Below are 13,217 nucleotides of genomic sequence, written 5' to 3'. Positions count from 1 at the left end.
GCCACCTATTGCACAGGGCGTGCAATGCAAGTCATACATGCCATGTTTCATAAGCGTTGCTTGAAAACAAACCAATTAAAAAAATGCCACTTGTTGTTTTTTTGGATGCAAACATAGTAATTTTGAGTTTCTTAAAACTCAGAACTACAAATACTTCTCAGGACTTTTTTTGTCTGTACATATTTGTACACTAAAAATACTATTTGTTAATGTAAATCTTCTTATGCAATATTTATAAACAAGTTTTTCATTATATGTTAGCCCATATTCACAAACTACTGTGATTGGTCTATCCTAGCCAGCAGAAAGGAAACGCGTGTTGTTTCCATAGACTGTAAAAAATGGTTGTTTCACGTGGGCTGTGATGTAGGCTAATTAACACCTAAATAGTCTACTGGAAACTTTCAGAGCCATTAAAACGAAGAAGAAAAACAACAACGACGACAATGTGATGCGTTTTAAAATAGGAAAAATATTATTTAGACTCGTATCTGTCCAAATAGGGACGATTTGGACCGCGAAGTCTATATTTCAGGTAAAGTCTCGTCATCTGTTGTTTACTTTAGGCCTATTGTAGCTAAATTTTTGGCGAAATGAATTATGTAGGCTATACAATGTCAAATTAACCAAACAGTGTGAAGATGTGATATAACTGAATGTGTGCATATTTAGGGTAGCCTACATAAAATTCTAGATATAAAGTTCACTTAAAGGGAAAGTTCACCCAAAAATAAAATTCAGTCATCATTTACTCCCTTATGTTGTTCCAAACAAACCTGTATGAATTATTTGTTTTCTGCTGAACACAAAAGAAGATATTTTGAAGAATGTCGGTAATAAAACAGTTAACAATGGCCATTGACTTCCATAGTAGCCTATTTGTTTATTCTATGGAAGTCAATGGGTGCCGTCAATTGTCTGGTTACCATCATTCTTCAAAATATATATTTTTTGTGTTCAGCAGAAGAAAGAAATTCATACAGGTCTGGAACAACTTGAGGGTTAGTAAATGATGACATAATTTTATTTTTGGTTGAACTATTCCTTTTACCAAGACCATTTTATTAGAAAAAAACATTCTCCATCACAATCACGTGTTCATTGTGGTGGAAATGTTTGGGGGAAAAAATAGGCAATATTTATATCATGCAATGGCATGGGTTTTCTTTTTTTTTACGGTTGAAGAGGTCAAACAATACAGAAAAATTATGCAAGACATGTAAAAAGTCAGATTTAATAACAAAATAAAGTTTTAATGAATATGTTTCATCCCCAAAATCAACACCTGGGACATAGAGGAAGGCTACCCAGAGATTAATTTAGTTTCTTATATTGTACCCATTGCATCCTGAAAACCAAACTTTGTAGATTTCAGCTTCATGCCATTGCACATTGTTCATTACACACACACGGATGAATAACAGCTCACAGTTCGCCCATTTTGACCTTCCCACTGACTCGGGCCTTTTAAAGAATTCGAGAAAAAGAACCATGCAGATAAAAAGTGACAGCTCGCACAAACAGGTCAGAGAGAAAGTTCACTGACATTTAAAAGAGCTTGATCTCCAGAGCTGCTGCTAATGTTATTGGCAGAAAAATCTATTGAACTTCTGTCTAGTTGTCATTAAGTGTAAGAAGAGTGTTTCAAAACCTCCTCAGTGCCCTGTGCGTTCAACATAGTTTTACCAACTTTTTATGTCACTTTCATGCAGTAGCGTAGCCAGGAATCACAATGTGGGTGGGCCCAGAGAAAATCAGGTGGGCACAGCCTAAAATGCATCTGTTATCAAAATAGGCCAACACAACTACACCTGCTTGAATACACCACAGTTTAATCAGAGCACAAGCATGTATGTCATCATAAGCAGTGTTAATAAAGAACATAACGATAAGAACAGCATTTCCACTGCGCGCGGCCAGGCCACACCACACACACACACACGCGCATCTGACAGATGCGAATCAACATCATCAAATCAGCAGGACAGTAGTGGACAGTGTGTAAAAACCAAAAACCAAAAACAGTGCTTGGTCATAGTCTGGCTCAGCGGCCACATAAACCACGTTATATAAACAACATTGACTAGGCAACTACATAAACGTAGATTGGCTTACTTTTGATGACTAGCTTATAACAGGAGACGACGGGGCTGGGGGTCGCACACAGTTTTAAATTCGAACACATTATTCTCTGAGTGTACACACACCGGCGGCGTCTGTCCGCGGCGCCCAGCACGGCTCAGGACCTTGTTCAAAATCTTGCCGCGTCACAGAGCGCTATTTACATAGTTTTATATTAAATTTACATTTATTTGTCTCAAATCGTAGTTAATGAATCTGACTTCACCCTGGGCTGCAATATACGTTTAGTTTTATATTCATGTACAGAAATCAGCTGCTTGAATGAAAATTGCTGACATTATCGGATTTTCAGATGAGAGTTGTCCTAGACGCGGCGCTGCGCGTCCAGTGTGCGAGCCCCTTAAGAGTTGAACACTGCAATGATTTCGTTATAGTCCAACGATTCAGTCAATTCTCCTGAACATCTGCATTATCTTCCTCCTGTGGTGGCCGTGGTCTTTTTGACACAAACTTGTTAATCTGTTTCATTTTAGTTTAACATAACGTTACTTAGCTAAACTTCAGTGTCCCTCTGTGAAATGTGCTCGTCGTTGTGAAGGGGGGATGGGCTGTTCGCAATCATCTGAGTCTGACTCCGAAATGCGCTACGCGGGCATTTCGTCATCACCATGACAACCAAACAAGAATCAAGAAACATTAAGATTTATTTTTATAGGTCAAAATTGTTATAATCGCAACATAATTTCCTAGGCTACCTTGTGAGGCCACTGAGTGACTAGATGGGCCTGACTGACAGGTGGGTGGGCCCAGGCCCACCCAGGCCCACCCGTAGCTACGCGAGTGCTTTCATGTTTAATGAAAATAAATAAATAAATCAAATAAAATGGCAGAAAAAAACTTTTTTTAAGTTGACCCTGACATAGTAATAGTCGAGTAGTAGTTGGTGTAATATGCCTAAAGAAATTTATTTTGGAGGAAAATCGAACATTTTAAAGGGAGAATTTATCTATTCTATATCTAATATAGTTATTTTGCTTGCATTTGCTGATGTGGGGTTAAGTGGACTGTGTGAAATTTTTGTTATAAGGAGGCTGTGTTAAATATAAAACAGTTAAATTACTTGTATTAAAGTAAATAATGCTTCCAAACTGAATTGTATCCATTGACATGAACTCAGTTTCTTGCTACTTTACTCCACCAGGTGGCGCTGCTCTATTCACGAGAGTACGAGAAATTTCACATCACGCATGTGGAAGGTTTCCAGGGGGTATTTCAACTGATTCCACAGCATTTGTCAGGGTAGGTTAATTTTTAAAAGAACTTCAAGTATTGGCTACCAGAAGATATTGACCATTTTCACTGTTATCACCCAGGAAATAAAATATACAGATAATTAAACACAGTTGACATGGTGAAGACATGCCTCAATAGCCTGGCATGCACTGTGAATATTATTGACTTTTCAGCAAGATGTTAAAAAGCAATTAATAAAACCACAAAACAATTCATGAAGCAGCAAAAATGTAGCCTAAAAGTTATATAAAGGTATATACATTTACAATTAAAACACATGTGACAACTTGCCCTGACCTGACATTTATGAAAAATATATATTTTTCCTGAGAGCACAATTCAACCTTTTGGTTAAAATCTATCATCATAATATAGTTGGCTCTTGCCTGAGTGTATGCCAGTATGATTTATTGTGTTCACTTGTTTACCTAGCAGCTATCACAAAAATATGAAATGTTAGTGTGGAGGACAGAATTCACAATAATAATCATAATTTACCTGACATTTAAGAGGGTTTTAAACTATTTTTTATACACACTTTTTCCTCTAAAAACTAGTCCCGGCTTCCCGTGTACTTTCCCTAAAAATAAAGGTTCCAAAAGGGAGTTTTCGCCATGATGCCATTTTTTTATTCAACTGTTCAATCCTGGTTTTGCTCTGTGTACCTTGTGGTACTATTGTCTGTGTTAATTTATTCTAAATTTATTAATTACGTGTCCCTGTTTATCCTGAAGTAACTGTTTCTTTTTTATCCATTGCCATGCAATGTATACTAAAAATGACATTGAACTTGAACTTGAGTCCTGTGACTGGGAAAGTCTTTATGGCCTACCTTCATGTACTGTCTTCAGGATATTAAACACTGGATGGCAAATAATCTCGTCACTTTGCTTTCAAAAGTTATTCATGCATTTATCGCATCATGTCCGGACTATTGTAATTCTTTGTATCTTGGTCTTCTCCAATCTTCATTGGCACCTTTGCAGATGTTCAGAACGCAACGGCTAGCCTCTTAACTATAGTGCAAAAACACGTGATCATATCACTCCAATTTTAGCTTCTCTTCACTGGCTTTCTGTCTTTTTTAGAATTCAGTTCAAAAGTTTGCTGGTTGTTTTTAAAGATCTTGTGGACAAGCCCCATCTTTAAGCCCCAATAAAGCTCTCCTACATGTCCCACGGTCACGTCTTAAATCGAAAGGTGACAGAGCCTTTGCAGTTGCTGCTCAACGGTTATGGAATAAGTTGCCACATGACATTAAGAGTGCTCCTTTTAAATCTAGACTTAAGACACATCTTTACTCTAGCCTTTTCTGATTATTAACCTATAAATTATCAACTTTTATTTGACTTTTATTGTAGGCCTATTTTATAATTGTTTTTGTACAGCACTTTGGTCAATGTAAGCTGTAACTAGCCTAAATAAATGTACTTACTTACAAAAAAAAAAAAACATCAGGTCTCTTTCACTTGGGAGTTGACTCAAGATTTGAATGCAAAGACTCTAGACTTACTTGTGACTTGCAAAACAGTGACTTTGTCCCACCTCTGCATGTTGACTGAACCTTTTTGTGCAATGGAAAGGTTCCATTAAATGTTCTTCTTCACCAATAATGCCAATAAAGAACCTTTATTTTAAGGAGCGCAAAGAGCCCCATCAAATGTCAAAGCTTTAATAAAGTCCTGTGAATAGTTTATCCGGATAAACGAACTGGAGACATGTTTTTAACAGCACATGAATGCATCAAGGTGGCATGCTGTGAATCGGTTGCGTTTGGTGTTTTCGGACAGCCATGGACCCCCGCGCTCGTGCAGAGGCACAGTGGAGCCAGCTGTCAGTTCAGTGTCAGTGATGCACACACACACACGCGCGCGTTCACTCATTCAGACTGATGGAGACGCGCGCGTGCCTTTATGGAAAGCGCTTCAGGTAAGACTCTCGAACGCGCTTAATTGGCGACACGCCGGATATATCCACTCGATCGTGAGCATTTCTGCTTTTTCCGTTTATGAAAATGTCATATTATTTAAGAGCAGCCAGTCACGCAATGCGGTTCATTCTCACGTTATATTGTTTGATGTTATTCTGTCTGTTAAGATGCGAAGGAACGCATTGAAATGTAGGGTAGGCTAAATAGATTTAGCTAATTTGTATAATGTGTTATTCAATAAACTTTGAACACCAAAATACTAAGCGCAGCTGGTGGTCAAAGAAAGGATCATTAGGCTATGAGGACTGAAGTACCTGCAGGACTTTGACCTGTTTACGATACACTCAATGAAAGCACTTAGCTCAGGAGTTTGAAGCAATAACGCGCAATAATTTATTGAAAGTGTGGGAACGAAAGGACAGCGAGGAGATGCCTCGCACACCTAGCCTAAATGTTTTCTTTGGATGGGTTTATCTTTCTCTTTAGGATTTAATGGCACATTTCTGATTGTTAAGAGGAGGCATTAAGGTAATGTGTTGGCGAGCTCAAATCAAATCTCTTTGTGTCTTGTCAAGATTGTTTTTCAACACGAGATATATTTTATTGTAATTGCTTTCATACTCTGTGAATTTGTCCTTTATGGTGCTCTATAAATTCCTGGTGCAGGCTAAAAATATCAAAGTTCATTTTGTGTCATCATTCAAGCCGAAGGATGTCTGGTGCTGTGTGTTATGAAAGACAGATATGTTTTTTGTCAGATTTTAAAACTGTTTCGTACAACTTTAAAACTATATTTTGGGGAATTGATTTTTGTGCTTCTGAGATATTGTTTTTTTTTTCTCTCCTGATAAATTTGGATGGTAAGAGGTAGACTATTTAGTTGCAACTGGCTCATAGCTTATACTTACATGATGTGGGATCCAGTTTTGCTTCTAAAACGCTGGCATCAGATATAATTTAAAACAGCTTTTTTTCCACCCTCTCTATCTCTCCTTCCCAATCTTATTTCTCGCATCTTCTGTCAGTTGATATGTCATTGTGTTCTTCAACCCTTCTCCTTCTTCACCTGCTTTTTGTACTGTCTCTCTCCCTCACTTGGTTCCCATGGCTCCCAATGGCTCTATTTGGAGAAACTTGTATGTAATTTTTTGTCATTAGACCTCAAATTGTAATGGAAGTAGTCCTGGATAGTAACTGTTTACATGCAATCCGGATTACGTATCTGATTCCAAAAATTAAGCACTATTATTACGTTTTTAAAATACTCACAATCAGACTACATTACACCTTTTTATTCATTACATGATTACATGTTATTCTCACAATGGCAGTGGATTATTAATAATTCATCGATTATCCATACTACTATCTTTCAAATTTTCCTTTCTAAAAAAGCCTAATAATTATGTTCAGAAGGTCTTCGGGTTTGTGGAATTGCACACACAGATCAGCCAGTCATGTGCCTGCACTGAAAACTGAGACCCACACAGCATTTCATCACTGGACTCAAAGAAGTGTTTTCTCAACATTGAAACATCTAATCAACTCCTGACGAACATGAATTATTATTTATCAGTGAGTCATTTAACCATTATTGCTGTCTTTAGAAGGCTTTTGTCTTTCAAACACATTAAAATGCACAAATTTATATTTCATATTTGCTGGGATTTCCCAACTTTTTTGTCAGCTGAGTCTCTTTGACCTAATTTACTTGAAGTACCCCCTGAGATTTTGAGTTAATAGGTCAATAATAAAGTCATTATTAATAATGATAAATAATAAAATTATGTTCACGGTTCTCTGTCCGTTATTGGTCATATGACATGTAGGTAAACAATTCAAATATATATTAATCCTTTTTAGTAGGTGTTTTATTTTGATTGTTTTATTATATTATTTATTTTAATTATTTAATTACTTAATAGCTTTTCAAACCACCTGCAGTTCCATCACAAATCCCAGTCTTGGAAACCCTGATGTAATGTAATATTTCATGCACTTGTTGTGGATAACCAAGTACAGAATATATTTTTGTTCTTTGTATTGTATATCATTACAAGATTATCCTGTTCAAATCAATGTAATAAATTAGTAAGGTCAAAAGTAATCAAAAAGTAGTTAGATTAATTTACCTGATATGTGAAATGTAATGGAATACGTTATTAACTGCAATTTTGTTTTATGTAATTTGGAATCAGTTACCGACTACAATTTGCAAGTAATTTACCCAGCACAGAATGGGAGCATTTCTTGGTTTCAGAAACTTTTTTAGGCTCCTCAAAGTCTCGATTTGAATGCCATTTATATCAGCTTCTTTATGCGCACATTCTCAGTTTCTTCAATGAGTTTCTTCAATGGGCTCTAGAAAGACAGTCACAGTCGGTGACCTCATCAAAAGCCTCTGCTGATGAATGAATTAATTTCATAGTTTATTGACTCGTTAAAAAAAACTGGTCAGTACTGACCATACAGTCTAATTTTATATTGTTTGGGCTGCCAGTATCACAAGTTTCTGAGACACAGAAGTGCTAGAATGTATCTTAAAGTAGTCAATAACTGTATCCCTAAAACTCACCTTTGATCACCAAAATGACATATTTAAAGTTTCTTCATGCCTTAAAATACCTTGAATGTAACTCTACACCCTTGCTTCATTTAGTATATGTAGTTCTATGAAAATGCAAATTAGCCCCGTTTCACTCACTCCAGCTCAGAGATCCACTCGTTAACGTGATTGGATACAATGTAGTTTGGGACTCAGAAACACCGACGATTTCAAACCACATTTTTTAGACTGTCTTTGTTTCACTGCAGTTTTAAGGAGAAAATCTCAGCAATGGTGTTGACTTATGAATTTGCACATGGTTTGTCTCAAAGCATATTAAAAACACCACATAGACATATAAACAACATTAAAAGCTTGATTTTCCCCACAGGGGGACTTTAAAGGAATAGTTAACATTAACACAACAATGACAGTTCTGTCTCTCTTCTGGTCTTACAAAGCCTGTATGACTTTCTTTGTCTGAGGAACACAAAAGAAGATATTTTGAAGAATCTTAACACAACATTTTTTATATTCAGCCGCAGTTCATAGTGTCAATGACTGTAACAATGAACTATATTGTTATGGCCAATGAACATATGACCAAGGAAATGGTAAATATTACACACTGTTTAATTTTCCCATTAAACCTCAGTAAAAATAATAGAATATTTGAAGCCATATGCTATTTTTGCATGAGGAACAGATCAAAATGGAAGTAGTAATTCTGTGATTTTCACTTCCGGTGGGCTTCTCCATAACTTGAGCTGCAAGTTGATCATTGAGACAGTGTGTTGAACTTGATCTCGAACCTGATTTGTGAACAAACTGTTCAGTTTGATTTCAAAACTGGATCAACTGAGAGAAATGACCCAACTCATAGAATGATTATCAGAAAATTCTGAATATATCAAATGTCCCTTTAGGCAAGTAATTTCACTTGGCGGCCATCTTTGAAACGCCTCTCGGGCAGCAGTTTCAGTCATGCAATTACAGCTCCTATATTTTTGAATGGGGAAATATCAAATTCTCCAAAGCTGTTCACTAAGCTTACGATTCAATTTCATATTTGAAATCGCCAATGGAATCTGACAACTACTGTCTCATTCATTTTGTTTCTAAACTCTCAAATCACAACAAAAAAAAGATGACGCAATGACTTTATCAATTGGCGATTGACTCTTATGTACACATTTAGAAATATATATGAATTGAATACTTATGGTGTAAGGTGAATCTTTAGCGATTTTATTTTTTGTGTCTCTCAGAAAAAAATAACAGCATGCAGGTTTGGAACAACTTCAGGGTGAGTAAATAGTGACCGCATTATTATTTTTGGGTGTCCTGTGGACTAACCTCTGGGTGGACTACTGGCCTACTTAAGACAGTTGGGAATTAGCTTTGTGACCATCAACAATCTAAGAAACAGAGGACACACTCAAAAAATATATAGGCCTAAATTTAAGAGTTTGGTACACTGTAAAAAATATGATCAATAAGGCATGAGAACATATGTTTTTACATTACTTTAAATCTACACTGTGTAATTTTTTAAGTTGGTTCTTAGCAAAAAACACTTTGTTCTTTCAAAAATATATGTGCATTAATGTGTAATTACTAGTGCTGGGCAAAGATTAATCGCGATTAATCGCATCCAAAATAAAAGTTTGTGTTTAAATAATATATGTGTGTGTACTGTGTATAATTATTTTGTATATATAAATGCACACACACATGCAGGTATATATTTAAGAAAACATGTTATTTATATATAAAATATATATATTTATAATAATATAAATAATATATAAATATATATAAAGTATATGCATGCAAATATTTCTTAAATATATGCATGTGTGTGTATTTATATATACAAAATAATTATACACAGTACACACACATATATTTTTTTAACACAAACTTTTATTTTGGATGCGATTAATCTTTGTCCAGCACTAGTAATTACTTGTACCAACTAATCAAGTATTCTCGTAAGCATAGAATCTGCCATTTAGAATACATACGAGCGAGTCGCTCGAATGGCGGCAGCCATGTTGCGCCTTCATCTTGAAAAAACATTAGCCAAAGAGGGACATACCTGGAAATTCAAGCTTCGTCTTTCGCGTTTTTACACTCAGTGGCACCGTGACGAATGCAAGGGGGAGATTACTCGCGACTGCCGGCAGATTTGAAATAATACGGCCACTGTAGGAGTTAAAACTCCCTCGGAATGGGAGGGGCTAGAAAGTAATATTCAGTTGGTAGTCATAAACAATTTCACTGCTATACGGGAGTAAATCCTATACAGTGTAGCTTTAACTCATCAAAATAAGTTAAATAATCCATGTGGTAAAAAATGTATGTCCATGTGGTGTTTTTAATATGCTTTAAAACAAACCATGTGCAAATTCATCAGCCAACACAATTGCTGAGTATTTTCTAGTTAAAACTATTGTTTGAAACCACCCCTGTTTCCTACTGTCACAAACGTGTGACCAATCCCACCAACACGTGCAGCGGGGCTTTTCCACAGTGAGCACAAGAACACCTTTAAGAGGGGACAATACAAATCGGTACATATAGCAATATAATGGCTGAATTATGTATATGATGTATATAACAATGTTATGAAGAACTATATGCCTTTCTCCACTGACGTTCTAAGTTGTTCAAAGCGTTTGTAAGGATGCTGGTTTTTAGAAAGCAGCTGTCTGACTCATTAGGGTAACATTAGCAACACATTAATAGCTGTTTGATACTGTAACATAGTCAAGACAAAGATAATCATATCAATAATTGTTGATATGTGTCCGACGTTATAAAGAGCGATGCATAAAACGCATTACCCTTCTGTCGGCCTACTTTATGACATGTAGATGATCCTGTATAATTTGCTCTTCCTCTTCGTCTTTTGAATCAGTTTATGATTCAAACATATGGCTGAATTAAACCAATATTTCTACTTGCCATTGTGTAGTGTTTACTGCAGTTGACTAAGTAGATCTGAGCTGGTGTGATTAATAGGAGTGTGAAAGTGTGAACGGTTTAAGTATTGCTGGCTGTGGAACAAACAATATTCAATTAGTTCAAATGTATGGGATTTAAACAAATTGGTTAATTGGTGATACATATATAAACCTGGTTATTGTAAAAACATTTCAAATACATAAATTGAAATTTTAGGCTGAAATATTTAGCGAAGGAAAGATGTAAAAAAGAATTGAGACACTGGACCATGTTACATCAAAGTCACAATGTAACGGAAGTAGCAACAGATCTTTTCTGGGAAAAGAAATGAAACAAATTATTTTGTGGAGGCAGATCTGAATGTAAGCAGTAGATTGTATGAAAGGACAGAGTTTATGAGAAAGTAATGATTGGAGAAGTCTAGCATACGTCATCTGAGAGAAGTTTGTCATTTCTCCGTAAAATATCGACATTTTGATTAAAAATTACAAGGACATATAAATAAATGAAACGTATGCATGGATGAATCATTCAAAAGAGGATAGATAACTCACATTTAGAAAACAGATGGGATGAATTTCCATTTTATGTCGACTTGTCTGGTAGGTTTTATGGTTTTTTCAAAAGATAAACAGACCTGTCAGACTGTCATTCAGTGAATGCTCTATTCTATTGAAGCAAACATAACCCAGATATGCTTTATGCATGCATCAAATATCTGAGATACCCGAACAGCCAAGTGTCTTTCAACTTTCACAAAACATCTAAAGACATCTCTTCCGTGAGCACTCGACTCAAACCTGCAAATGGGAGTTTCACCACTTCTCGCTTTTATCTCTGTTCTAGTGTCTAGTTCTCAGAACAATCTTGAAACGGATTGCAGCACTTTTCATGTTACCACGTCCTTAGTGTGAAGTTGCATTGAATAAAAGAGTCTGTTAAATGATTAAATATAAATGTCAGTGCGATAAGAGACTATTATTCACACAGTTTATGTATTAATGAGGCTCCGCTGGAACATTAAACAATAGGGTGTAATATTTGTCATAGCATTTGCCATATGTTGTCCATGACAGTAAAATATTCTTATGATAATTGTTAACCTTTGCAAATTCTAAAGCAGTATTTAATTTAACGTCACTGGAATACATTTTTAATACTCTGCACACCTAATTAGTTTTTCAGTTTACAGGCATGCAAAGACAAATGAATGACTTCGTCTCCATCTTGACATTTAAGCGCCTGTTTCAAATGCTTGCATATTCCCTTTGTAACCCACTCTACTCTTAAGGTCACTTTGTAGAAAAGCACTGTCAAGGGAATACTCTGCACAGAGCATGTGAATGGCCTGCCATTTAGCTTCAGTCTATTGGGATTATCCTCCGTCCATAGCAGTTCATGTGGATAGGAGACTATTGTACTGTAAGCGAATTGGCCTGCTATGAATAAGAAAGGTTAGCCAGAAATTCACAGCTGGGCTTCCTTTAATGTTTCTGTTGTTCGAATACATATTCAATTTATTAACAATAACTGAACATGCTGATATTAGAGCGTTGAAATTGGCTGCTGATAGAGGCAGAAGAAGAGGGAGCTAAAGATGAAAGAACCAGAGACCTAAAAACAGGAGGCTTTGTCACCTCTGTTACCTTGACAACCTGCTTCAGACTCTGATATATAGACCAATGCGAGTCATTCATAGAGTTTATGTCTGGACTTTGTCTGTGCTTATGTCTGGAAGTAAAATTAATAATAATTATGACATCTTTATGATGTCTACGTGCGTTCATATTGTATATTAAAGAAGAAAATAGAAATATGTGGGTCAGATTGCAGTTGGCTTAATCAACACACTAAATAATGTCTTAACGAATATGTAAACATGCAGAAAGGATTTAGGGGGTAGAATATATCATTAGCTTACTATGAAAACAATAGAAGCAAATGGAAAATGCTTAGAGTGTGTGTGTGTGTGTGTGTGTGTGTACTTGTCTTTAGGCAGTGCGCCAAAATCAAATTGCTTTATTCACATTATTAGCTGTAGCTCAGCCAGGAGTATTTGATGGCTTAATTTTAAATATACAAATAAAATGAATCAAGTGCCAAAATCTTAATTAACTTTTCAATTCCATGCACACCTACGCAGGCTTAATTATAGCTTTTAGAAATGGGAAGCATTATTATTATATTTTAATATTAATACATCGCCTGAGAAATGCTTTTGGATGATTCATAATTATTGCCCAATTAAATGTGCATTAGAGCCCTTGCCCTTTAGAAGTGTAATATAATTCTTAGAAATGAGGTCAACAACAAAGGTAATCCAAGAAGATTAAAATAACTCTTTATTAAATAAAACTGAAGAGAAAATGTATTGATTTTTATAACCGGATTGGTCTG

This window comes from Scardinius erythrophthalmus (assembly GCF_964197995.2).
Source record: "Scardinius erythrophthalmus genome assembly, chromosome: 3".
Classification (NCBI taxonomy): domain Eukaryota; kingdom Metazoa; phylum Chordata; class Actinopteri; order Cypriniformes; family Leuciscidae; genus Scardinius; species Scardinius erythrophthalmus.
Note: the sequence above shows the minus strand (reverse complement) of the source record.